Source organism: Anas acuta, chromosome 1, assembly GCF_963932015.1.
Source record: "Anas acuta chromosome 1, bAnaAcu1.1, whole genome shotgun sequence".
NCBI classification, from domain to species: Eukaryota; Metazoa; Chordata; class Aves; order Anseriformes; family Anatidae; genus Anas; species Anas acuta.
The window spans coordinates 174,666,165-174,692,012 of record NC_088979.1 but is presented as its reverse complement, the minus strand read 5'-3'; the positions used below and the strand labels follow the sequence as shown (position 1 = coordinate 174,692,012).

General features: G+C 38.0%; 1 protein-coding gene across 1 annotated transcript in view; it reads left to right on the top strand.

Moving 5' to 3' along the window:
• Positions 1-25,848, top strand: part of CNTN1 (contactin 1) — a 249,365-nt gene that overhangs the window by 46,924 nt on the left and 176,593 nt on the right. The window contains exon 2 of the mRNA XM_068669412.1: positions 24,971-25,014. The gene's annotated coding sequence lies outside the window, so the exon portion shown is untranslated. The remainder of the gene's footprint in view (positions 1-24,970; positions 25,015-25,848) is intronic.

Genomic DNA, 25,848 nt, shown 5'->3' with positions numbered 1-25,848 from the left:
AGTACAGGCAGTTGTCAGCCTTGGAAATAACTCCTACATGCAGCTGGTGGACATGAAGAAGCTATTTATTTTGGGTGATACAATTCCCCATAATGGAGAAAAAAATACTGTTTTGCTGTCTTGTTTTTATGTCGCTGATCAATTCTCTTTGCACATAAAAATATGGTTTAGTTTCAGATTTCCAATGGGTTTTGTTGATGAGTCTCTTCAAGGTGAAATGGAAAAGTTCTTTCTAGTTATTGTTGCATCCCTGTGAGGTGAAACCTATATGATTTCATATTCTTGCTCTTTATTTATACCCAGTTTTTGGATTGGGATCCTAACTAAACAGATGCCCTGAAAGCGGAAAATTCAGCATTTGAGACTGGCAGTGCAGCAGGCTACATAACATTTGGGTTGGCCTTTGCTGACAGCTGGTTTTGCCCTTGGCACTGGAAATGTGGACCAAGAAGTGCAGTGGGATACTTCTGAGGCACGTACAGCAAGAGACCCTGTGCTCTTCCCTTTCTGATGAGAGAGAGAGCACTGATGGAAATAATCTATTCTCATCAAAAAAATGGTGCCTTAGAGATCTGTAAAATCTGCTATTCTGATCTTGCTGTAGAGTGAAACAAACACATTCTGCAGTCCTTGGTCAGGCTTTGTGTTTGCTCAGGTTTCAGTATTTGTGTGCCTGAGGAAGTAATCTCTCCTGTACACAAATATGTGAAAACCCCATCATTTTGCAAAAATAAAATATATCCGATTGCGTTTTGAAGATGCTGGAGGCTTTGCATTTAACAGTAGTCTATTCTAACACTTGCTGTTTTCCCCAGGTCATTTCTCAGGCACCAGCACTAGGTGGAGGGAAGTGGTTTCCCTGTTCTACTGCCAGTGGAAACCTGGTGATTCTGGCATCAGTTGAATGCCAACAAAATCTTTTTCATCAAATAACTGACTGCACCAGCAATTACAAAGGAATGAAAGGCTTTAGCTATTTAGAAAGAGAAAGAGAAATTGCTTGTGGTTGTAACTTCTCACCATAAATTACCATTTATGCTACCCTGAGGTCTCCAGTAACCTGTGGATTGTTGTAAAGACCTTTCAGGCCATATTAAAGTGGAAGAGAATATTCAAATTTTTTTTCTAGCCAACTAAGTCATTGGGCTTTATGGTTACAGGTGTTGTCAGAGAATATGTTTGGCTGCAAGTCATGTTCCAGACTGGTGGTTTTTGTGAATGCTAAGACTAGCAAACAATCAAATACTCCAGACACATAGAGATGACTGAGAAGGTCTGAGACCTGAATTCCCAAAGAGCTTAAGAAATGCTTCAGTTAAGATGTCCTGGATTTTCTTTTGGACAGCAGTAACCAAATATCACATTTAAAGTTTCATATGAAAAGGAAAAATACATGACAAAAAATGAAATCACTGGTTTTATACAATGTGTGTATGCATATACATGTATGTATATTTTTTTTATTCATGTTTCCATGGTTAGCACACTCTTGGTGATGACTGATCATCACAAAGTTTGGATGAGGTTTGTTTCCTTCTGGAAACATAGCCTTCAATTTGATACGTAGACTTCAGAAGTACCACATACATGCTATATAAAATTAAAATATTGCAGCACTACAGTCACAAGATTCTTGCAACTGAGCAGTGCTGGGCTGCTATGTATAATTTGGCTGATGTCTTCCTTCTCATTTGTTTTATTGCTTTTTTTTTTAATTTTGTTTTGACATGTCAAAGCCTCGCAAGATACTGTGGTGTCATCTCCATTTGCAGGCTGCAGTTTCCTGCTTATTTTGAATCATTCACAGCGTGTATTAACCTCATTCAAGGACCTGACATCTAGTTGCTTTTCAAGGAGGAGGGTGGTTTACAGAAATATACACCAACATGTTTATGTGCTTTTTTTGTTGCTCATGTTTCCATCTCCTTTCTTCAGTGTGTTCAGGAAGAAGAGTGAAACACCAAATGTAGGCCAAATTTGCTACATGGAAAATAGAGCCTGCCACACAGTGAGAGAGAAATTGTCCATTTCAAGGCATAACTGGAATAAATCTGAAAGCTGTGAAGTGTTATTTTAAATGAGCTTTTTTTCCCTTACTGATAGTAAAGAGTGATAGAAATTAAAAAAAAAAAAAAAAAAAAAAGGAAAGGAAAAAGAAAGACTGAAATGTAAATGGGAGATAACACCCAACAGTACAATCTTTACAACAGTGTCATATTGGTAGGGAAGCGGAAGCAGTCAGTGGCAGTCCTGAAAGATTTGACTTAATACAATTAGCTTTCCTCATTAAAAGAGATTCTTCACTTTTAAGTATGGCATCATTTTCTTGTTTTTCCTGTTGCTTTATATGGTTTTCTTCTTTCTTTATTCCCCCTTTTTGTCTGTTTGTATAAAACCACCATCAAAAGCATTTTGATATCATCCTTGTAATACAGCTGGTGTACCTCAGGGCATAGCTGATCCCTGCATGGCAGAAGTGTCACAGTGAGTGCTGTCGGGTGAGTCAGGCAGTGGGCTGGGGATGAGGAGACAGGGCTATTCCCAGTGCTGTTCTCTCAGTCTCACTGTGTAACTTCAGGAGTGTTCTTTTTTCATTTTTCAGTTTTTTATACTTCACTGCCTTTATATGCCTGAGGATCACAATGGTGTAAGACAGAGAGAGCAAGAGAGATGTGTTGATTATTTATTATCTGAAGCCAAAATTGAGATTTAAAACTATTGCATAGACCATTGTGTATTTAGATTCTGTATATACTGGCTGGATATCCATCCAGAGATGAGGGAATGCCCAGATGCTGCAGTGTAACCCATGAGATGCTGCCATGGAGCTATACTCTGGAGGAAATCAGCCCCTTTGAGATACTGTGTGCATAGATTGGCTTGGTGCGGTGCCTGCGACTGGAGCTATTGTATCCATATATTCTGCAGTGAAAGCCCCTCACAGAGCTGCAGCAGCCTATGGAGAGCCAGGGGCACCAGCACTAGCAATGTGCTGCGTCGTGACATTTTCATTTATTCCTTAGGCACTGCTGGCTCCTAGCTCCTACACGAAGAAACTGTTGAGGTAGGCTGTTTGTGTTGGGCAGGCAATTAGTGGGCATACCCAGTCTGGGTGGCACAGCCACTCTTCCCTGTTCCAGTGTGATAAAGGAGATTGGATGCTGTGGTAAGTGATTTATCAGTCATCTGAACTACATCTTACACTGGTCTCTGTTGTAGGCACTGTATTGAGATGTGAAAATAATTCCTGCCCTGCTGCTCTTGTAGGATGGTAGCAGAGGAGGTAGAAGGGGCTGCAGTGTGGAAGCAGAGTGTGCTGGCAAATGTGATGCTAGATCTTCTTGCAGCATATTCTGAATGTCCTAAGAAGATAACATACTAGAACCATGAATGTATAAAAAGAAAGGGAGGGAAAATAATTTGGGGTGGGGGGAGAATGGAACGAAACTGAAAAAAAAAAACAGCAAATCTGAAGAAAACAGTTCTTGTGGCAGAGAAGGAATAATTGTAAATGCAGTCTTGATTCATGCTGCCTATATCTCTTTTCTGCTACTTTATTTTAGTTCAATAGAATACAAAATTAATCACGTACAGATCAACATTTTTCCTGTCCTTTAATTTTGCAGTCTGTAGAATTAATTAAAAAAATAGATATCTTTAAGTGGATGCACTATTATCAACATGCCTTTCTAACTCCACATGATGAAGGCCAAAATCACTCATTTCTAGAGAAACATACAAAAATAAATGCAGCTGATAATGCAGAAAATAAGTAAAAAAATCAAAGTAGGTTTTTTAAGTAGATAGGAGGCAGATACATTTCAAAAATCTACCTAGAACACGTAAAATAGAGCAGGTGTTTTCAACTGCATTACGTATCCTTGTGGTGATGTCAAATAGCCTGGCAATGTCCTTTTAAAAAGACCATTTCTACACTGCCGAGTTCAGTAAGATATTGGTATTTTCCACGAGTCAGAATGCTGACAACTCTATCAGCAATGTGTATCCTAAAAATGACTGCAAAGTGTATTGGGTGCAATACATGAAATATATAGATATTCTTGTGTAAACAAATGTTTGTTGCCATATGCCGTGATCTGGAGCAGTTTTCACATCTGGAATGAAGTCGTGTAACAAATTTCACCCTGCATTTGCACTGCAGCTTGCTCCACAGCAAGGAGAGGAAGCACCAGCTATGGTTCCAGTCCCATATCTTCACAGTCCTGCAGATGGAAGTCAGTGCTGAGCAGGCCTGGGGGAAGTTTTGTTGTTGTGTCCTAAATTGAGCAAACTGAAAAGTTTCCTGTAGATTTTCAGAATCCACAGATTGAGTTGGCTGTGGCTCTTCTCTCTTCAGCAATGAAGATGCTTAAAGTATCTTGTACACCTTACAACGTGCCAAGCAGACGTTGTGCACCCTTTAAACTGGACAGCTGGTGCTCTGGCCTCAATAGTCTCCTCCAGGTGTATAGAGTTGGTACAGGAAACATGGACTTTTCTTCATTCAATCTTCACATAAATTCAATTCTCTGTCCTTTTTTCTTTTAAAAATCATTTTTTAATGAAACTGACAGTTATTATTTTTAGATTGTTTGAATATGAAGTATAATCTTCACTTTGATGAGCAACCAGACGTAAAGCGTATTAATAAATAGCAAGAGTGATGCAGGTCAGATACTCTCCCCCTCACCTCCCTTATTATATTTTTGACAGAAAATGTGGATAACTGTCATGTTATCATGTAGAATCTCATTATAGGAAAGTATGTATTCAAATAAACTGTATATTGAAGATTTAATTGAAAGTATAAGGCAAAAAATGACATGTTAAAACAGAGCTTAGCATTTTAAAACCTCAGTATAGGAAAATAAAAACAAAAGTAGAGGAAACACATTTTTCTCCATTTCGAGATGAAAATATGCATACAGGTCAAACTCTTAAATTGCATTTGCTATTAAAGAACATATGAAGGTAAATCTTAGAGCCCCTGGCAGCCTGTGGAGCCCAGCAGGTTATAGAGGTCACTGTATGTGAGAAACTGATGGTGTGATGAGCAATAAGCTGAGCAATAAGCTCCTTTCCTCCTTGCCTCTCTCAAACTTGCTACTGTGTTTTGAGAAAATGTCAGCATGGTCCAGTGGACTTCTTTTTTATGTGTGCAGTCATCTGCAGTAACAGCAAGTAGCCAAGCATCATTTTGATTGTGTAATTTCAAGGTATTTAATGTCCAAAAAAATAAAAATAAAAGAGTATTTAGTTATTTTGTTCACATTTTCATTCTTATATGCCTTGGTATGTTTTTACTGTAATAAAACTGTAGTGCAGCCACCAGAACCAGTCCTGGAATCAGCCTGTTGTTGTCCATAATTCACATTTAGTCAGGGCTAGTTTGGGCAATGGTATCAAATGTAGTCCTATAAGAAAAGCCTGACACTGTGGAAGCACAAGATAGGTATAGGAGCGCTGGCATAGCACTTGCTGCTCTAGAGAACAGTAAAAAATAGCTCAAACGCCAGTTTGTTCCCACTTTGATGTGAAAGGGAAGTGGTGGAAGGACCTTCATCCCTCAAGTGTGATTCAGTGTCATGGCATCCTTTACATGTGTCTGTTAGTAAAGCTGGCTGCAAAAGTGGTGGTAATCCTGCCCCTGGAGAGGTACCTGTGCTGTTTCTCCAGTGCCCAGGGCTATGTAGAGCTCCTGCCGCACATCCACCATGCTGTGCCTGTCTGCTATGAGGGGCCCTTCCTCCTCCCTACAAACCAGAAAGACTTTTGAAATGTAGCAACCATTCTGGAATCTTTATAAGCCATTCTCTCCATGTTGTAAGTTATTTTGCATTAGATCATTTTCTGCACACTGAAGTTGTTATTGAACTATTAAGCTTCTACATAAATAAAAGTCTTTATGTGAGGGGAGGTATTATGCTGCCAACATCTGCTGCAAGCTGGGCTCTGCTTATGGGCTCTTTATCCCATAGAGTCCTGGGAATACTTCACTTGGGGAGGGTTTGGAAAAGCAGCTGTTGAAAAAGCAACTAAATGAAACTTTAGCTTTTTTTTCTTTACATCAGAAATGCAGTTTTTAACTCTTGTTTGTCAGAATTTGGAGGGAGATGATGTGTTCCTGTTTGGAATATCAGCAGTTCTTTTCAACAATTAACACTGCTATTCTGGCTGTGTTCTCATTACTGTTTATTCCCAGCATTCATGGGTGTTTTTGCACAGTAATGTCATACACTCTAAAATAGGAAGCTTTTCTTCAGCAGTTTCCAAATTGATGCAGCAGTCAAAGAAGATGCAGAACAATCATTCCTGTAGAAAACACCGAGGGCAAATTACATAGTCTCTCGTGACAAGTAAGCATCTGTTTTTCCATTTTCATTAAGAGACATTGCAAAGTGATAGGAGATATTTCATCTCCTTTAGTAAAAATGCTGTTGGAAGGTACTGCTCTGCTTCTCCCTAGGTTCTGCTCCTTTTTCTTGGCACACAGTAATGCCAGGGTGCCTGTCATCAGTTTGCTTTGAAGGCCTACATAAACACAAGCAAAACATACAGCCAACATACCACAAGATGATTTTGTGAAAATAAGTAAGGATCCAGAGAGTAAGTAGAAATTACAGTTATGAGTAGTTTTTATTGACTTTTTATTGGTACTGTTTCTTCTAGTCAGGAAAGAAATTGAAAGTATGCAGACAAAAGCCCATGGTTAGTAACTGAGAAGAATGGTGTAATGGTTTCTGCTCTTTCAGTTGGAAGATACATAGCAGAAGGTTTCTCTTGCAAAGTAAATAATACCAAAAGGAAAATCACCCAAAGAGATGTTAAACTTGGAGAGGAGTTAAAATTCAGGCTGTTTAGGATGGCCAAGAGATTGTAATTAAAAGGTTTGAGAAATAATTTTGCATGTATTGGGAAATTTTATGACAGCAATTGGTATAAAATATGGGGCACTTTATATATGACTTTTTGAAGGGTCAGGGCAGCAGCTATGCTAGTTAAACACTCTGCAGTTAGAAGTGGAAATCTCTCTTCAAGAGCATTCGAGAACACACATAGAGAAGTGTGTCAAAAGACATTTGGGGATATAAAAACTTTCTTTTCAGACATCAGTAGCTTGCTAGTTTCACAGGTGCATATAACTGAAGATCTGCTGCAAAGACTTTTATTGGTCCTTAGTGTTCATGGATGCTTTTAGATGTTTAGGTAGATCTGTCAAGAATGCAAAACAGTCCAGCTCCCATCTACAACTACGGTCTCTCAAGGGGAACTTTTAAGACAGACTTCGGTATAAGCAGTGCTTGAGGTGAGGGAAAAAAGGATGAAGATTTTTTGAGAGTAAAGTGACTTAGAAGTGTGTTCAGATATTTTTCTTAATCAGCTCCAAATCAGACATGGTAAGCATAAGAAATGCTGACTGGGGGCAGAATTTGGGGTTAGAAAGCTAAGAGCAAAGTGATGATTTTATCTGTAGCAGCAGTGGCTTGCTTTGAGGTGCTCAGGGGCCACCTAGCATTGTAGCCAATTATTCAGGCCAAATAATGCAGTGTTGTGATCAACTGAGTGTTTTCTAGGGAAGCATGAAAGGAAATAATCCATGCAATAAAGACCCATAATCATTTTTAAGTGGATGGGCAGGCCAGGAAGTAACATGCAGGCATACTATCAAAGCTAGCTGTATCAGGACAAATTAATTTTGATTCATCGCTGATCCAGTGAGGCTAATGAGGGTAACTCCAGCAGAACCACTTAGATGTCTCTGTACAGGTAAGAGGAAGCATGTGCTGATTTGCTAATAAGGATGCACACATTGACTTTTTTTGAATTTAGCAAGTACTTGGCCTGTTTTGTTTCCAGGTATTCCTTCAGTCCTTCATTTTCCTAGGGTTACACAAAATATTGAAACTCTGCTTTTGCTATTTGTCTTTACAACTGTAGGCAGTAGAAAGTCGGAACCCTGTCTGCTGCTTGAGCTGGTCTAAAGCATCAAACTAAAATACCTACCTTTAGCATATCTGCTTCCTAGCCAGGTAACAGTTTGCTTAGTGTGTTTCCTAATCTGAAAGTAAAAGCATAATTTTGAAATAGCTTTGATTTTGAAAGATTAGACATATTTTGGAATCAAAGAGGTAACAATGTTTATAGTTTGAAGATCAGAAATTTGGGATTTCCTTCGCACGGATACAAAAGCAGCAGAGCTAATCAAAACAGGATTCTAACCTTAAAAGGATGAAAATTCATGAAATGCTAATGTCTTTCTTGGATGGCATCCCATATCCAGAACTGAGCTCCAAATTTGTCAATTAAATGTGTATGACGTGTCAATTAAAACTGAATGTAGCATTTAGTCGGTTTCTGATTTTTGCTGGTTCCCAGCTGTCATTGAGTCCCACTTATTTGAATAGACTTAACTGTGAAAAAATTCTATTAAAAGCATTCCCAGTTTGAATTTGCCCTACTTTTAGCAATGAATCTGTCACCATGTCCATCTGAATCTCAGCAAGTTTTTTCTCCTATTTGTTTTCTTCCAAGTGTAGCTTTCTTGAGAATTATTTAATTGTGTGAATTTCAGAAATGTAGTTTACATGCTAAGGAGCACTGCAGTCTAGCAAAATAAGTTTCTGGTCACAATTCTCTTAAAACTATACTGGGTAGTGATGGGAATTGGGGAATTATTTCCCTCCCTGATTTTCCAGGATTTGAAAAAGAGAAAGCTCAGCAGAAATTAGTTTGAGGAAAAACATGGCCCTCTGGGTTTGATTTTTGGGTTTCCCTGGTAAAGAAAAAAAGGAACAACAAAAAAAAGAACAAGCAGATAGGGCCATGCAGAAAAATGGAAACCACCTTTTCTTGGGGAACCGAGAAATCCTCAACAGCCTTCTCTGTAATCTTTGTTAATGAATTGAAATGTAAACCTTTGAACAGTATGAATTTACTTTTTTTTTTTTTCTTAAGATAAAAAATATATAACTACAAGAAGTAAACAAGGAAAGAAAACCATAAACATTTCTTAAACAACCCTAAAATAAGCAAGCAAAGACATACAAACAGCCTGTAGAGATCTTGCTGTGTTGGTTTTGTAGCAGGCAAAACCTGCTACTTCATAAACCATTTTAATCTTCTAGAAATTCTCATCCACATAAAATTATTATCATCTTCATTAGTGGTCCATTCTCCCACTGCAGATGGTTACATTTTTATTACAGGAAATTACTTATATAGGACACTCCATGGAGTAGTTGATAGAGTAAATGTGTAACATACAGGATTAATTCATTTCATAAAACTTGAATTTACTGACTGTCAAAAAGTTGCTACTTCTTGAAGCTCATTCTTGAAAGGATATTTTTTGCAAGGGATTTGGTGCTAAGTTTCACTGCACTTCCTAGGCAAGTGCTGACTCGTTAAGGGCTGTTATAGAAAGCACTGCAAAACTCATATGAGATTTTGAATTTTCATCACCTGATTTATTTTGGAGGGTTCAGAACCAAATGTAAAGAGTAAACCACAGTGTAAGAAATGAATGTATGGTCTAGTGATGAAGGGTCTAAAATGAAATGAGAGAATCGGTTTTTATTTGCAGGAAGAACAATTTCCTGACTACAAAGATTTTTCCGGTGTATTAGTTGTGCAAAGGGGCTTTGGTATGATTAATATGTAGTAATACTTTAAGGAAATTAGTTTTTGGAATGTATAAACATGTATCAAAGTCTAACAAGCTCTAGAAGACTAGAAGTCCACTTAATGAACCACTTATGATTTTCTTTTCTGAGGGTGTTTTTGGCTACAAGCTTGAGCAGCTCCAGTGCCAGATTTCATAATCCATCCAGGAGGCATTAAAGTTTACCAGGCATGGTTGAGCCAGTCATGAGGTATAACTCAGCCTTGAGTACCAACAGAATTGGAGTTTGACAGTGGTGTTAAGGGAGATATGTTGTCTTTTGGTGGTAAAAGTGAAATGATAACTTTCCTATATGGTAAATCCATTATCATGATAAATCAGGTATAGACGTTGCACATCACTTAATCCATCAGCTTTGCAGTGCAGAACAAACCTCTGCTCTCTGCTTTCAAGGGTCTATGCTGGTGATGACAAGGTTCAGAGCACCGCTCTCAGGAGGACACAATTTTCCTAATCCATCTGCATCTGTTCTTGTAGTTCTTTGGGGTATGGGAAGATGAATAGCCTTCTCTGGGTTCATAAAATAAGGGGAAAGCTAGAAAGAGGTAGTCACTGCTGAGGTCAGAGATCAGAACTACAATTAGTACATGATGCTGTGTCCAGTTTGATTAGTGAAAATTTTGTCAGAGGCTTCAGTCAGAGCAGAATTTGGCTAATTATTCTGGAAGCTCTTACCAGGGGCCAGATGGAAGTGATTTCTTTACTGGCACAGGCATTCTAGAAATAACTAGACAAGCAGACAAGAACCTTGTAACTTATAAATAGCATCACATAATGAAACCAGAATTTATTTTTCCTAATTTTGATTTCTGATGCTATTTAAGTACCAGAAGACTTTCAAGCAATGTATTTGTTTTTAGGGCCATGAAAAGGCACTTGAATATCTATAGCAAAGGCTTGGAAGAAGAATTGGGGCCAGGAATCTGGTTTACTCCCCATCAAGGAGAGTAAGTGATGTTTGATCTCCACAGAGGTAGGAGGGAATCAGTGCAGCTTAGAGGAGCCCCAGTCTCACTTGACTCTCAGGAATCCAACATAATATGCATAATGCCAACCAGGAAGGCTCTCAGAGAGTTTTATCAACAATCCTAATCCTGTATTCCATTATATGGGTCCCTCTATATCCCTGAGGAATTCTCTTTCTCCTCTTCCCTGTCCATTGAGGTAATCCAAAACTTTTTTTTTTTTTTCTCATTTATTTTTGCCAATAAAGAAATCTATTTTTTAAGAGCCACAGAAATGGGAAACGTGATCAGAACTTCAGCACAATTAGCACCCCCCACTTACAGTCCTGTAGCTAACTTCATCGTGCTTACATTGGCATCCTTCTCACTCCCCTCCATCTTGGGGAAATTGTGATGGTGTCTGTGACCTATATAGAAGAAAAGATGCTTTCCCTCCACCTTGGACTTTTCATTTCTGTCCATCTGCACTAAACCATTTTCTTCCTTTGAGGTAAGCAAGTCTAAAGGTATTATCTAGTTCATCCTGGGAGATGGGCCAGTCTCTTTGCCAGAGAATTGGAAGGTTATTCTGGATCTTATCTTGTTATTACTAAGCTAAACATAAATCCACATCTATTTACCACACCATTAAGATACATATTTTGATGCTTTTATTGTATTGTTCAGAATGGAGATGACTCCCTGGTAGTGTAATACATCCTCTAATGGATCCAGGAGGTCAGACTACTGCATAGGTTTGATTTGGCTACCTGCCTCATATATGGATTTGTTTCCTATAACTTTTGCGTTTTAAGCTGAGGATGTAGGTTTAATAGAAAAATGAGGAGATAGACTATTTGGGATGCTGTGGTAAACAGAGTTAGCATTTTCTTGGCCTAGAATGCCGATTCTGCCAAACCATGTGAAATGATACCTACTGGCTTTACAAAGGAGATTTTGGTTCTCTAGGCACCAAGATAAAAATCATTAAATTAAATCATTCAATGTGGAACAGAGCTGGTATCTCATATATTGGGCTGTAAGGAAAGAAAGCAAACAAGCATTTATTATTTATGACATTTTAGACTTAGTGGAAATATTTTTTTTTTGTGCGTTTGTTGGTGGTGTTTTTGTTTAAACATCAAAAATTGCCTCTGTGGAAGGCCAGTTTGATCAGGGAGCGTGTAATGGAACAGGACTGGTTTTAATATTAGTTCAGATTGAATCCAACCCAAGTGATCAGTATCTTAACAGGATGAATATCTGACATTTAGAGATGGTAATTCATGTGACAGGAACTGATGGTTTAGTTCAGTTCTCAGTGAGCTAATTTTGCATCAAAATAGTATTTTCACTAATTGATTCATTTCAGATAAATGAAAAAAATGTAGTAAATTGGCCATATTATCCCAGGAGAAGCTGATATACACCATCTATGTGTAAATGTGATATTTATATATCACATATTAATGGCATGGCAAAGAAAGACCATGACATGCTAAGGGTATCTAGTTTTCCAGACAAGTATTTAATCAAAAAATAATCCTGCATATTGTTTAGCCTATATGTAAAGAAAAGAGACTTATGCCATTGTCCTTTGTGAGTTCATCAGTGTTTCCTGATAACTTTTGTAGGTAAAGTTACAGGAGATGTATATGTAAGGTTTCTTCAGTTGTCTGTTTGTGCAGCAGCTTATGTCATTCTGCAGGCATTAAATAACTGCAAAGAAAAATTGCCGAGTGCTCTACACAAAGCTGAATTGTTAAGAAATATGGAAATACAAGTCAGATATAAAAATGCATTTATTTGCTAGTATAGCCATAAGTGTACGTTTTTCTTGTCCAGGTGCTTTTTATTAATAAAGATGATAAACGTCTTTTCAGTATTTCACAAATAAAAATGAAATGGCTTTAGTGTATCATCTTTTTAGAGGCTCTGTTCAGTGCCATGCACAATAAATAAAGACTAATAACCAAATACTTTTTTTATATAGTTATTTTATTGTATACCAGTTGAATAGTAGTATATTTGTTCCTGAAGCTTTATACTTGTGAATGTGGTATTTTGCATATGTCATCTTATTTTGTCAGAGAAACAAATTAGCACCTTGATTGCAGAATTATTAGTGATATTTCATTTCATCCTCCAGTTAAAGCTCTCGGACTGAATAAGTTGTTTATCATCCTGCTACCTGACAGAAAGTTTAAGGCAATTCTACCCCATTTATACCCAAGGCATGACTAAAACTTGTTTGGTTGTTCCCAAGGAGCAGATATAATGTGCTTTCTGGTTTCATTAGTATGGCTAAATCCAGATCCCTTTGTAGTTCTTGAGCATGCACCGACTATCTGGAAATCCTGTAATGAAGAATCACATCATTCGTTTAATTGGTGTTCTACATGATAGAAGGAAGGGCAGATGCAACTCCTTGCTCTCCCCAGTAAATCCAGGGCTGTGGAACATACTTTGAAGTAGTGACAGTTTTATGTCCTCTGGAGTAGAAATGAATTACTCTTCCTACATCAGATGAATTAGGGTTTAGAAGGTAATGTAGTCTGCCTATGTAGCCTAGAAGTCAGCAATCAAAAAACTTAAATGATGTAGAACTAGTAATTTTCTGCAATCTTTCTTTCTATTGATTCCAGTGATAATTAAATGTGAACCTTTTGGCAGTTTTTGGAACATTTTAATCATTAAATTCTATGGTGGCAGATTGAAGGTCTGCATGTCCAGAGGTGAAAAGGGTTTTTATCATTACTTTGCCTGAGTGGGTTGAATATGCTTGCTGACATTATTCTCGAGGGTAAAAGATGATTTCTTTCTTTTACTGACAGAAATATTATACAGGCCCCTGACAAACCGGAAATCAGCAGTTCTTGATATATCACTTAAACTTGGTCCACTCTGGCAAAACTTCCTGATTTGATATTTTTATTTTAGCAAATGCTTCTATTGTAGCCTTTCATTCAAACTGTCAAATTATCTTTCTGAGCAAGTACAATAGGGCTAAAATACATGGAAATCAATCAATAAACACTTTATTTTTATTTTATCTCTCTAAAATGTTTTGTCTGAAATAGGAAAGCAATTTTCATATCTAGCCTTAACCAAGTTAGCAATTGCTCTGGTCAATGTTGAAGAACATCCTTTTTCATGACTTCTGTAATACCGCTGTTAACTAAAATACTGACAACTCACTGAAATACCACCTAATTCTTCATTGGTATATGGCTATAATGACCTAGTATGCAAGATAATGTCTCGTCTAGCTCTTACTGCTTATGTGAATTAAATCCACTTGTTCACACAAGTCCAAGTCATTTGGGATTATGACCTGTTGCAGGAAGCACGGCCGAAATCACGACAGACACCAGTATGGTCAGATCATGCTCCATCTTATTGCCGAAATAGCCTAACTTTTATAGTGAACTTAACAGGGGCAGATAGTGTCTCACACAAGATTATTGGTCAAAAGCACTCAGACAAACAACTACAAGAAAACAACCCCACCTGCAAGAAAACAACCGCCTTGTGATTGGCAGTCACATAGACCTTGTCCTTGAAGCCAGCTGCTGGTAACAATATTTTTCTAAATTCCTCAATTGGGTGATGTGGGAACACTGTCATGGGAACTTCTCATAGTTGCCCTGGTAGCTTGGTTTGCTCAGCTGCAGCAAGCCATGGGAATTTTGCTGTTTCAAAAAATCCCTCAACAATGACCAAACCTAAATATCGCTAGAGAAGGTGGTACTGGTATTGTAATTCATAATTTGCTGTTTCAAACGCTCAAAATATAGTGCATGGTTTATAGGCAAAATCTGTTTACAGTATGAATATGCTCCTTGTATCACTGAAATCTAGTCGTAATCTGTTTTGTCCTTCATTGAATTGGGTTTTTAAAGACACACAAACATCAGTGAAATCAGAGCATGAAAATGCTAATGAATGGCATACAGGGAAATTTTTCATGTTCAGTGTGGAATAAAATTTACCAATTCCTTCAAAATATTGGTTGCTACTTCAATATCCCAATCTTTATTGGAGAAGCTTGTTTAATTGCTCAATGTATTGTTATGCAGGTGGTGAAGGTAGCTATGAAAAGGACGACTTTTTTGATGTTTGCTCTGCACTAAAGTAATGTAGAAATTGGGGGAGGTTGCAGTTCAGAGTGCTGCTAACCTGATGTCTGTAAGACATTTTCTGGAATACTACATATAACACAACAGGCAGTTGCAAAGAGTCTTTTTTACGTTTTCTAGTGCTACAGCGTGTGGTAGGATTGTGACTTATATTGCTAATAGTTATTTTATTATGTTGTTTCCAGAACAACCAACTTGAAGATATTCTTCAAATTGCTTTGTAGGATGGCAAGCATCCTTGTCTTTCCCTTTTTTAGCCTTTCTTTTTAGCCTCCCCCCCCCCCCTTTTTTTTCAACTTTAAAGTTTATATCAACTGAATAGGTATACTTAGATTGCAAGAGGGAGATCTTTTTGACCTTGACAGAATCGATTTCCCTCTCACTTCAGGAATGGTTTAAATTGTACAGGGAGGTTTTGAACTGAATGTCATACTCTCTGCTGGATAATATCATTGCCTGTGGACTGGTAAATTAGAGATTTCTCTAAGATGTGAAGAGCATCTCCTGTTATATTTCTGGACTAGTCAATATGCTGTTCAAAATCAAATTGTGTATATTATTTTAATAATTATAATATTTTAATATATTAGTAATTCTCTTAGCAACACTACAGCTAAATTAGTGATATAAAGTGAATGACTTGCTTTTGGAAGTGGAGGCTTTATCTGTGTGCTGTTCTTACAGGCTCAGTCTCTAAAGACTAAATAAGGTCCCAGTCCTGCAGGATTACTTGTGTGAATAGAGTTCCTTCCATGTATATCTTCTCAGGATAAAGCCTTTGTTTGTAATTTCTAGGGCAGGAACCATATCTGTCTGTTTGCTTTGTGATGCACCTCTACTGTGAATGCATAACTAATAATGTTCAATTTTAATTCCTCGTGAAAGCAGCTCCTCCAGCTATGGCCAACAGCATTTTTTTTCTATGAGCTAAATCCAGAATAAATGGGGATCAAGTGTTACAGAGGCTCCTAGCAGATAAATTGCATCTTCTTTTGCCCCGTGGTTGCCTTGTTTGCAGCCTGGCTTCACAACGGACTCTCTTGTTAAGAAATCAAGTGCTTGGATCTCTACTGCCTCCAAATCGTGCTCCCCCTGCTCACAGGCCTCTGTATCTAATGAAGCAGCATGCAGCAAGAAGATGATTAACCAAAGCAATTGTGAAAAATCTCTTTCCCTTGTATCTCAGCGGTGGCAGCTGGAAATGCTTTTCCTGTCTGTTGCTCTGGTCCATTCAGGGCTCTGGTGCCAGGCCTGGGGCCACAGGTTACAGGCAGAAGGAAATTGTTAGATATTGAGCTCCAAATTTAGTTTTAGCCTAACTGAAGTCTTAACTTTCTAGTCACAATACTTCATTTACATTATTCCATCTCTGTGATTATGGTTATTAAACAGTTAAGACAGGTTTTCTGGTAGATGTTCACTTCTTTAGTGCTAGGCCCACCCTTCTTCCAGCAGCCTGGGCCACCAGGTTGGGGGTGGCCGTGCTCCCAAGGACTGATGCGGGGTGAGGTCCTGAGGGAGTCAGTGATACTATGGCATGAGGAGCAACTTCATGTTAGTAGTGGGGGTCCCTTACTACCTCCTCATAACTCCACTTGCAGTTCTTTTTATAGATTTTCTACCGCAGTTGGCTTGCACATTCTTCATTGATTCCTCTTTCCACATTACACTTTCTTTTCTGTTTGTTACCATTAAAACTGGTTTTACTTGACTCATTCCTTTATATTTTGATTCGTATTTACAAGGTGACGTCTGTGGTATTTTCTTGTACCTGTACCGTGCTACACTTCGGTTTTATTCCAGGGCTATATATAGGTTTGTGATTTGCCATGATCCTACAGTTAATAGTTCACACAAAAGTTCAGGTTTTGTTTTCATAAGCCTTATAAATAGGAAGGAAATTTGGAATGAAAGAGCTTTCTAAATATTGAGGTTGCATCTGATTATTTTTTTTTTTTTTTTTTTATACCAGTACAGGCTTTCATGTGAATGCACTGTGTTACTTATTTTTAGATCAGTCTATGCCTGGCATCTAGTAAATGAGCTTAGTTAACTGCACTGCATAAAGAAATCTGGTGGGACTTTTCCTGAAAGAGACGATGAGGTCTTCCTGCCCAGCAGGCATACTGCAGTCACTTCTGTAAGAGGGTTTTGAACAACCTCCCTTTTGCTCCATACAGCTGGGATAGACTGAACAGCTAGGAAAGGCAAATGCACCACAAGAGTTGAGGGAGTGTCTCCTAGTGTTTTATGTTGCATGACAAGGAGCCAGTATCAAGCGTTCTCTATCATCTTAAGGAACTGTTCAAACTAGAGCATATCCATAGTAAATTCACATCAAACAGTGGTACCATCTGTGAATGGTACAGAAGGCAAAGTGCGTACCCTCAGATCCAGGTGTGTGCCTGAATCACAAGCCTTGGAGGAGAGAAACTAAACTTACAACCAGATTTTTCCCATTGCTCCATGACACTGAGGAAAAACTCTTCCTGGAGTAAAGATTAAAAGTAACACCCTGGTTTCCAGAGTTGAAAGATGGCTGGTGATTTAAATGTCAAGTTTGTTCACTTTTACTGTTGATTATTTCCATCAAAATATGCACTGTACTGTTTTTGCTTGTTAGAGATGCATATTATAGGAATGGTAGCTTGAAAATGCTTACCAAAGCAAGCAGTCCATTCCTTTGCTCATGCAAATTTTCCCCAGTGAGATAATACGTTAAAACTTCAGTGCTCATCATTATAATAACATCTTTGTTAAAATAAGCTCTCTGAAGATTTACATGAACAATTGGTTCAATAAATCATATTTTGTTTGTCAGGTCATATTTCTACATTTGGTAAGCTCATCCTTGATGTATTTGCATGTTTTTCCTTTTAAATTTTGTTGTTTTATGCTTTCTCAGTGTTGTTTTGTAAAGTTTTTCTCTCTTTAATAATAATAAGTACATGAAAGTTTGAAATCATACCCGTCAAAAGAGGCCTCTTACACAACTGTTAAGTTTGAGGAACCATTTTTTGAAGCTTTCAGGCATTAAAGCAATAGTTCCTTTTTTAAACAGGTAAAGCTAATTGATTTATGCTCACATTTATTATAAGCGAATGGGGCATTCAGTATGAGAGATTGCACATCATACTTGTGTGCATAATTATCAAAATGCCATTTCAGACATTTTACAAGACCACGTGGATATTTAATGTTAGAAGAGATTTTCTAAGAAACAGAAGTTTCTAGAACTTCTGAATGAGGCTGAATGAGGTCTGTGGAAGGAGTTTGGTCAAATTTCCTGTCTTTCTCACCTCTCCAACTTGTCTGTTTTCCTGAAAGAATTGATGCTTGCTTGTTCTAAAGAAAACCCCCACACAAGAAATCCTGCCATCAGTGAAGTAGTTTGTAGGTTGATTTCTTTTGGCAGGGCCAAAAGATAGTTCTTACTTTCTCGTTTGTATTGTTCCTCAGCAAATTCTGAAAAATGTGTTTTAAGTTGCGCAGCCTCCATGGAGTAGTATTGAAAAGGTCATTTTCATTGTTATGACAGGTGTGTGTGCTACCATTATAAATACAACTGAAAGACTCACTAGTCTTCAGTAAAAAGCTAAATTCAGGTAGAAAAAATTAGCACATGAGAAATTACTTGCAAAAGTTCCATGTTAGAAGAAGGTAATTTAAGCAGCAGAGCAAGGCACTTAGGAGTTAGAAAGCATCAGCTGCGGTGGCCTGTGTTGTAGCAATGAATAGCCAGAAGTGTTGTTTCCAAGGTGCTTGGGCTCTGGCTCCCACAGCTCAGTGCAGTGCTGTCTCTCACCCACTGCCTCCCTGTGCTAAGTCACGTAAGCTCCCCAAAACCAAGGAGAGGCTGGAGAAGGAGGAGGGAGAAGGTGGACAAGTGCTCGGGGCATTTGCTGTCTGGGCAAGGTGTGCCTCAGTGGGTCATTCAGTCTCCTAGTCTCCAGCCCAAGCACTTCCAGATTGCTGTCTGCCTGTCCTGCTTCTGGAGACTGGGTTGGACCATGATAGAGTGCTCTGGTAGAGATTTGTAGGTGCTCAGCCTGATGGGAAAAGAACTGCTTTTGGTTTTTGACTTGTGTGGCATTACTGGGAAAGATCATAGATAGGAGGGATCTGTGCGGTCTGTATTTATATATATAAAGTAGAAAGTTTTTGCTAAAGCAATTTCCTGACACCTGAATTATTAAAAAAAAAATAAATAAAATTAAATGAAAGAGAAAGAAAATGAGAAAGAATTAAAAAAAAAATAAAAATGAATAAGCTCTGGGCTTGCATTACAAATTGCTTGAAGGATGGGAACTCTAGTTAGACAGGTGATGTAAAATTCAATTAGCATCTAAAGCAACCATTTAACCAACCATTTAATTTATAATTTTCCAACAATGTGAGATGAATTTATGTGTGGTTTTGACTGGCATCTTTCTAATGTAGCATCTATGATGTTTCAGGTGTATCTTTGGTGCTATTACCCAGGCTGAAATATAAGAGGACAAAAGAGATTTCTTAAATAAAGCTCAGTTTCTCTTTTCATGCCACAATGCTGGATCTCTGATCTAGTATTTTGTACCATTGTCGTGTTGGTTATGTTGTTTGTATCTCCTACTTTATCCTGCAACTATATTCTTGCTGGAACTATGAAACTAGGTTCTTTCTTATTGTCTGCGTAGGTCAAAGAATGCCCATTCAAGCTTCTGTTTTTTTTTCTTTCTTTTTTTTTTTTTTTTTTAGAATTGCCTAAACAGTACAATTTATTATTATTATTATTATTATTATTAATTATTATTTTTAAGATATGGAAATACTTTTATACTTTTTTTTTAACGCAACTTCTTGTTCACAGTATTTTTTGAGCATTTGTTTGCTTCATTTCTTATATTCTTTCAATTTTCTTAGGGTAAAAGTGATAAGAGCAAGTTGAATTTTCTAGCTATTATAATAACAGTTGAATTTTTCTAGCTATTATAATAACAGATTACAGAAATAGTTAAGCTACATAATCTTTTTTTTTTTTTTTTTTTTTTTTTTCCCAGATTTCAGGTGATTTTTTTGTGAAGGACTTTGTGGGAAAGGCTGCATGTGTCAGAACATGAAAGCAGATACTTAAAAGGATTAGGTGAAAAAGCAGAGGAAGGCTTTATGGAAAGGAAGCAAATTATCACTAACAGCTTTGACAAAAGGTACTCGAAAAATGTCAGAAGTCTTTGCCATTCTGAGTCAGAGCTAAAACCTGAATACAGTTTATGTGTTTAGAAGTGCTTTCTCAAAAATATCTTTCAAAGATATTTTTAAGTGTTACAAATAACTTATATACTGGCTTTCAGTCAGAACTTGATAACTCTAGACAGATAACAACTTTCTATCTCTTTGTACCTTGGAATATCCAAGTGCTTTGACATACATAAAAAGCATTACATTTTGTATTTTTGCAGGACTGTACATGCTGTATTTTCATCCAGAAGCCGTTCCTAAGTAGATTCAGATAGATAAGCAGGTATAAAAAACAAATTATCTGTCAGTTAGCTAAAGATATTTTTTGTATGTTTCTTTTTCATGGATGATGTTTTGAGTGACATAATTCTCAGATAGTGTCCACTGCAATGGAGTCATCAAAAGCTTATTAAGTATTACAAAAAAGCTTTTTTTTTTTTTTTTTGAGTGGAGGTTAATTTATAATGACCCATTGGTGTGCACATCAAATGCCTTGTGCTGAACTGATTGGTCCTACTGATTAGTGAAGACTGAAAGTGGCTTTTTCAAGAGCTAATCATGGCTTAGACATTATTGAGTTCAGCAGTAATCTGTCTGCATGAAACTTCTCTCTCTTGCCTCACACTGTGATTTAGGCTGAAGAAGTGAATTTAGATTTGCCAAGATGATCTAAAATGCTGAGTGTTTTTTCATAAATATAGATGTATGGAGATTCAAGCAAATTACTTAACTATCTTTTACCAGCCACTGTGAACAGAAGTAGGATAAAATTGGAGAAAAAAATATCATAGAATTATAGAATCATGTATGTTGGAAAAAGACCTTCAAGATCATCAAGTCCAACCACCATCCTGGCCTACCAAGTCCCATCTCTAAACCATGTCCTTTAGTCTACATGTCTCTTAAATACCTCTAGGGATTGGGACTCCACCACCTCCCTGGGCAGCTTGTTCCAATGCTTGAACACCCTCTCAATGAAGAAATTCTTACTGATATCTAGCCTAAGACTCCCCTGGTGCAACTTGAGACTGTTTCCTCATGCCCTATCATTTGTACCTGAGAAAAGAGACCGACATCCTCCTCACTGCAGCCTCCTTTCACGTAGGTGTAGAGAGCAATGAGATCTCCCTTCAGTCTCCTCCAGACTAAACAACCCCAATCCCCTCAGGCATCCCTCGTAACACTTGCTTTTTAGTCCCCTCACCAGCTTTGTTGCTCTTCTCTGCACACACTTGAACACCTCAGTGGCCTTCTTATAGTGAGGGGCCCAAAACTGGTGTGTTTTACTGATGTGTTTTTAATGATTTTTTTTTTTTGTCTTTCACATTTAAGTCATAAAGAATAGAACAGAGGAAGAATAATTCATCCTAGTCTCTATGTTCTGTTTATAAGCATCAAGTAGTTGCCATTATCCAAGTCAATATACTGAGCTAGATAGACACCTCCTCTTGCCCTGTGCCCATGTGTTCTGTATTCTTCACCAAACTAGCTTAAAAACTGTGATGATCCTCCTCTTGCATAAATGAGGAAGTTTTATGTTCTGTTCTAAACTTGCAAGGACAAACATTCAATTGGCAGTTTCCCAGACTACCCTGGGATATTTCTTCCCCCCCAGTAACAGAACCACTTTAGATACTCTGTTTTGTTGTTAATCAACATTACACATTTCTATAGCTTAGATTTTTTTTCTGTAGACCTCCTACATTTTACCAATTGAAAATGCATTTTTAGTTGTCTGATATGTGCGGTCTGTTTTATTTTAGCAGCTGCCTGAAGGTTTGACAAGGTTTTCCATAATGCAGTGCTTACCAAAGGTAAAACATAGAGGTGAAATACTCACAAATGACGGATTAGTAATATCCAGAATTGCTGATGAAAGGAAAAGAAAGTGTAACATTTATCACAATTTACTTCTAGCCAAGTGTTGCTCTGTTAAAGATTAAATTAATGTCTGCTGATTTCTGTCGCGTTGCGTTTTCTTCTTATGGTGTACAGCAGTGGCAAGTTTCAGTTGAAGGAAATGAACCTAAAGCTATTATCAAAAAGTACAGAATTTAGTATAACACAAATGGATCTTTGAAAATAATGTATAGAAAGTTACAGGAAGAATATGGGGGGAAACAAAACTGAGGGGAGTGGCTGGTTTGCCTGAGAGCCCTGCAGCCATTCGGTCTGGGAGGGTGAGCTGACAAGAATCTCATGAAGTTCAACAAAAAGAAGTGCACCGAGACATGCTGGGAGATGCCTGTGTGGAAACCAGCTCTGCAGAAAAGAACCTTGCAGTCCTGGTGCCACTAAGTTAAACGTGAGTTAGCAATGTGCTCTTGACACTTAGACAGCCAACAGTATTCCCCACAAGGAAAAAAGGTCATTGGAGTCCTGAACATGAGTCAGCAATGTGCCCTTGCTGCAAAGAAGGTATTCCTGGCTGCATTAGGCAAAGTACCACCAGCAGGCTGAGAGCAGTGATCCTTCCCCTCTACTCAGCATTGGTAAAGCTGCACCTGGAGTATTGTGTCCAGTTTTGGGTCCCCCAGTACAAGAGACATGGGCATACTGGAGAGAGTCCCATGTAGGGCCACCAAGATGATCAAAGGACCGGAGACCCACTCCTACAGGGGCAGGCTGAGAGAGCTGGAGCTGTTCAGCCTGGAGAAGAGGAGGCCTGGGGGGGATCTTATCAGCATATATTGATACCTGAAGGGAGGGTGCAAAGAACACAGAGCTGGGTCAGTAGTGCTCGTTGTCAGGACAAGAGGCAACAGACACAAACTGGAGCACAGGAGGCTCCCCCTGAGCACCAGGCAGCACTTCTGTGCTGGGCGGGTGCCTGAGCACTGTCACAAGCTGCCCAGAGAGGCTGTGGGGTCTCCTCCTTGGGGGTCTTCCAAAGCCACCTGGACGTGGTCCTGGGTAGCCTGCTCTGGGTGTCCCTGCTTGGGCAGGGGCTGGAGCAGGTGGGCTCTTTGAGGGCCTGACAGCCTCAGCCATTCTGGGATTCTGTGAATAATGTTTTTTAATGTAAGGATGTTTCATTGAATGTGGTAGGAAATACTTCTCAAGCCTTTACTTCAGAAAAAAAATATGTTCTTAACCAAGGAACCAGTTAGTGTTCTTTAAATGCTTGTAATTTTATAAAACTGCTCAGAACCTTGAGGTTGTTCTTTCTGCATTTTAGTTTATTTTCCATCCCAGCTAATAAATTACAAAGCAAACATTTAAACCTTCCTGTTAAGTGTTGGAAGGATAGAATATATTGTATTGTTCTGATAATGTACCGTAGTTGTTATCCCAGAAACTTCCTACTCAAGATAAATGTGTTGCTTGGAAATCGGTTTTCAAAGTTATTAAGATTTATGAACATGCAAATATGTACTTAGCAAGGGAGTGATTGGAGAATGAAATTTAGTTATGACAGAATAAGTTCTTTTGTGTATGCGGTTCTGTAAGATTAGTTTAAATTGCTTTTGTCCACGGACTCTTGTGAATAGTTTACAAGGACGTAGGAATAATGGAAATGTTCTTTATAGGTGGAATTATTCTGGTATTCTGTCCAGGTCAGCAGCAGCAGAAGGATTAAAACACAATATATATGAACATGAACACCTACTTAATTTATAAGATGTTGAAGGGATGAGCCTGAAAATGCAATAATTATTTTTCTTCTCCTCTCAGCATAGTGGAATGCTTGTGACATTAAACTTTTAGAGATAACATGCCATTTAATGACAGTGTTGCTGAGGTCATGGGAATATTGTGTCAGTTTACACAGACATGTGGTACATGGAAAGAAGTGGAATTGCACCACTTAATGAAGCCTTCGGAGAAATTATTACATTGCTAATTTTGTAAAGTGTCCTCGGGACAACGAAGACAAGTCGGATCTTGTGTTGCAATAAATCAGAGCACACTAGAAACAAGCCGAGTTATGAGTCCGCTTTGAAGAAGCTAACTACAAAATAGTACAGCTTTGGAGTCTGGGTGCTGGTTGAATTATCTGTCACCCATGGAATTAGCAGTTGGGCCTTATATATCTAAAAGAGTCCTTAGCTCACATTTACCAACCTAAATTATTGTCCATTTGGCAATTAGCACAACTTAGAAATTTTCATACAGTTGCAATGAACTACAGTTATAAAAGGAAATGCAGGCATGGGGGTGAGCTGTAAAACTGTTAGTTTATGTAGCCAACTTCTGAAGTGAGTACTCTGCAGTTATTTGTTTAAGTTGCACTAGATCTTGGAAGCAGTTGAAAATTTGCAAGTAGTGCCAGTGTTGTGTAGTTACCACCTTGGACCCAGCAATCCAAACATTTCAGGGATATTACACCCAAACTGCTAAAAGAAGAAATGCAGATTTAGAAGTAGGTGGATGGTATCTGCAGCTGTGAATCAGAGAATGTTTGAAGAAATCGAAATACAATTTGAGCAAAGATTTTTGAACCATTCTGGAAGGGCAGCAAAATTTACTGGGTGGAGACAAGTATAGGGAGGGATCAGGAAGCATACTATAAAGGGAAGAATTAAATGTGTTAGAGAAAGCAGGAGTTTGGTGATAATAACTGATAATGTATCTGAGCTGACATCTCAGTGCTTTACTGCAGGAGAAAGCTTTCAGATCTAGTTTTTGTGTTAAGGGTTAATGACTTTAAAAAATAGCTAAATGTGCATCTTAATTTGTTTTCAAAGGTGATCTGTAATAGCTTGTCTACCAAGTAATCAGGAAAAATAAAACCACGCAAGTTTTAAATAGGTTGAGTCTCTTTTAAAGTTTAATTTTGCTAGGATTTTATTAATATGTCTTAGCTTTATGCAAGACAGTGACTAACTGAAACCCATATGTTTATGAATACCAGAAAACATCTGGGAAAAGCTGATTGGAAGAGCATGTTATGGAAGTATGCATAACAAATTATAACATAACCAGCAAATTGAAAAATTAACTTAAGTATAAAGCAACCACTGAACTCTGTCTTTCTTCAATCCTAGATACTGCTTCTGGATCTGCACTGAAACAGACTGCTTTATTAAAGGTTGGTGGGTTCTCTTTTTTTTTTCCCATTATCCATATTCGATTAAGTTTAAGTGATGAAGTGGAAGATAGGATCTTTTTATTAACCTCATTATTTATTAATCTTGATGCAGTGAAAAATGTGGTAAAAACACTGCTAATTCAGAGATTTATGCTGGAGTAATATGCAGAAGCAGTATTTTTGGCCTTAATGTGATTATTTTTTAAATGTTAGCTATATCAAGATACAACATTTTGACATCAGGTCTGCATGCAAGGCTTTTTGATTCCAAGACTTCACTGGTTTGAATTGGTATTTGATATGTATATCTATAATTTCCTACTTGAAGGTTGGAATAGAGATGGGATCTACCATGAAAGCCACACCAAAGAACTTTTTGTATATATACCACAGAAGCATGGGACCTGATCTGTACTTCTGTTGATTATTCAGAAATGACCTATTAGGCTCTACAAAATATGTTTTAAAAATATAAGGTGGTACCAGATTACAGCAGGATAAAGCCCCTCCTGACCAGTCTGTCAAGAAGATATTGCTGGGCAATAGGAAACCCATAACTTGGTGATGACTGTATTCACTATATGAAGTTAGACTAACGTTGTGCTGTCTATAAAATCATGTTACACTGCAGTAACATGAGTTACTTATGCAGTAACATTACATGTCTCTGATGAAGCTACTCTGGTAAGACAGACATTGAAATAACAGTGGCAGCTCAGCAGGGCATAGGAGTGTGCCTAGATTTTCAGTAGGGGTAGGCAGGTGTGATTTTTTCCCCTTTATATTACTTAAAGATTGCATTAAGTTAATGTAATATTCCTAAAAGTATCATTC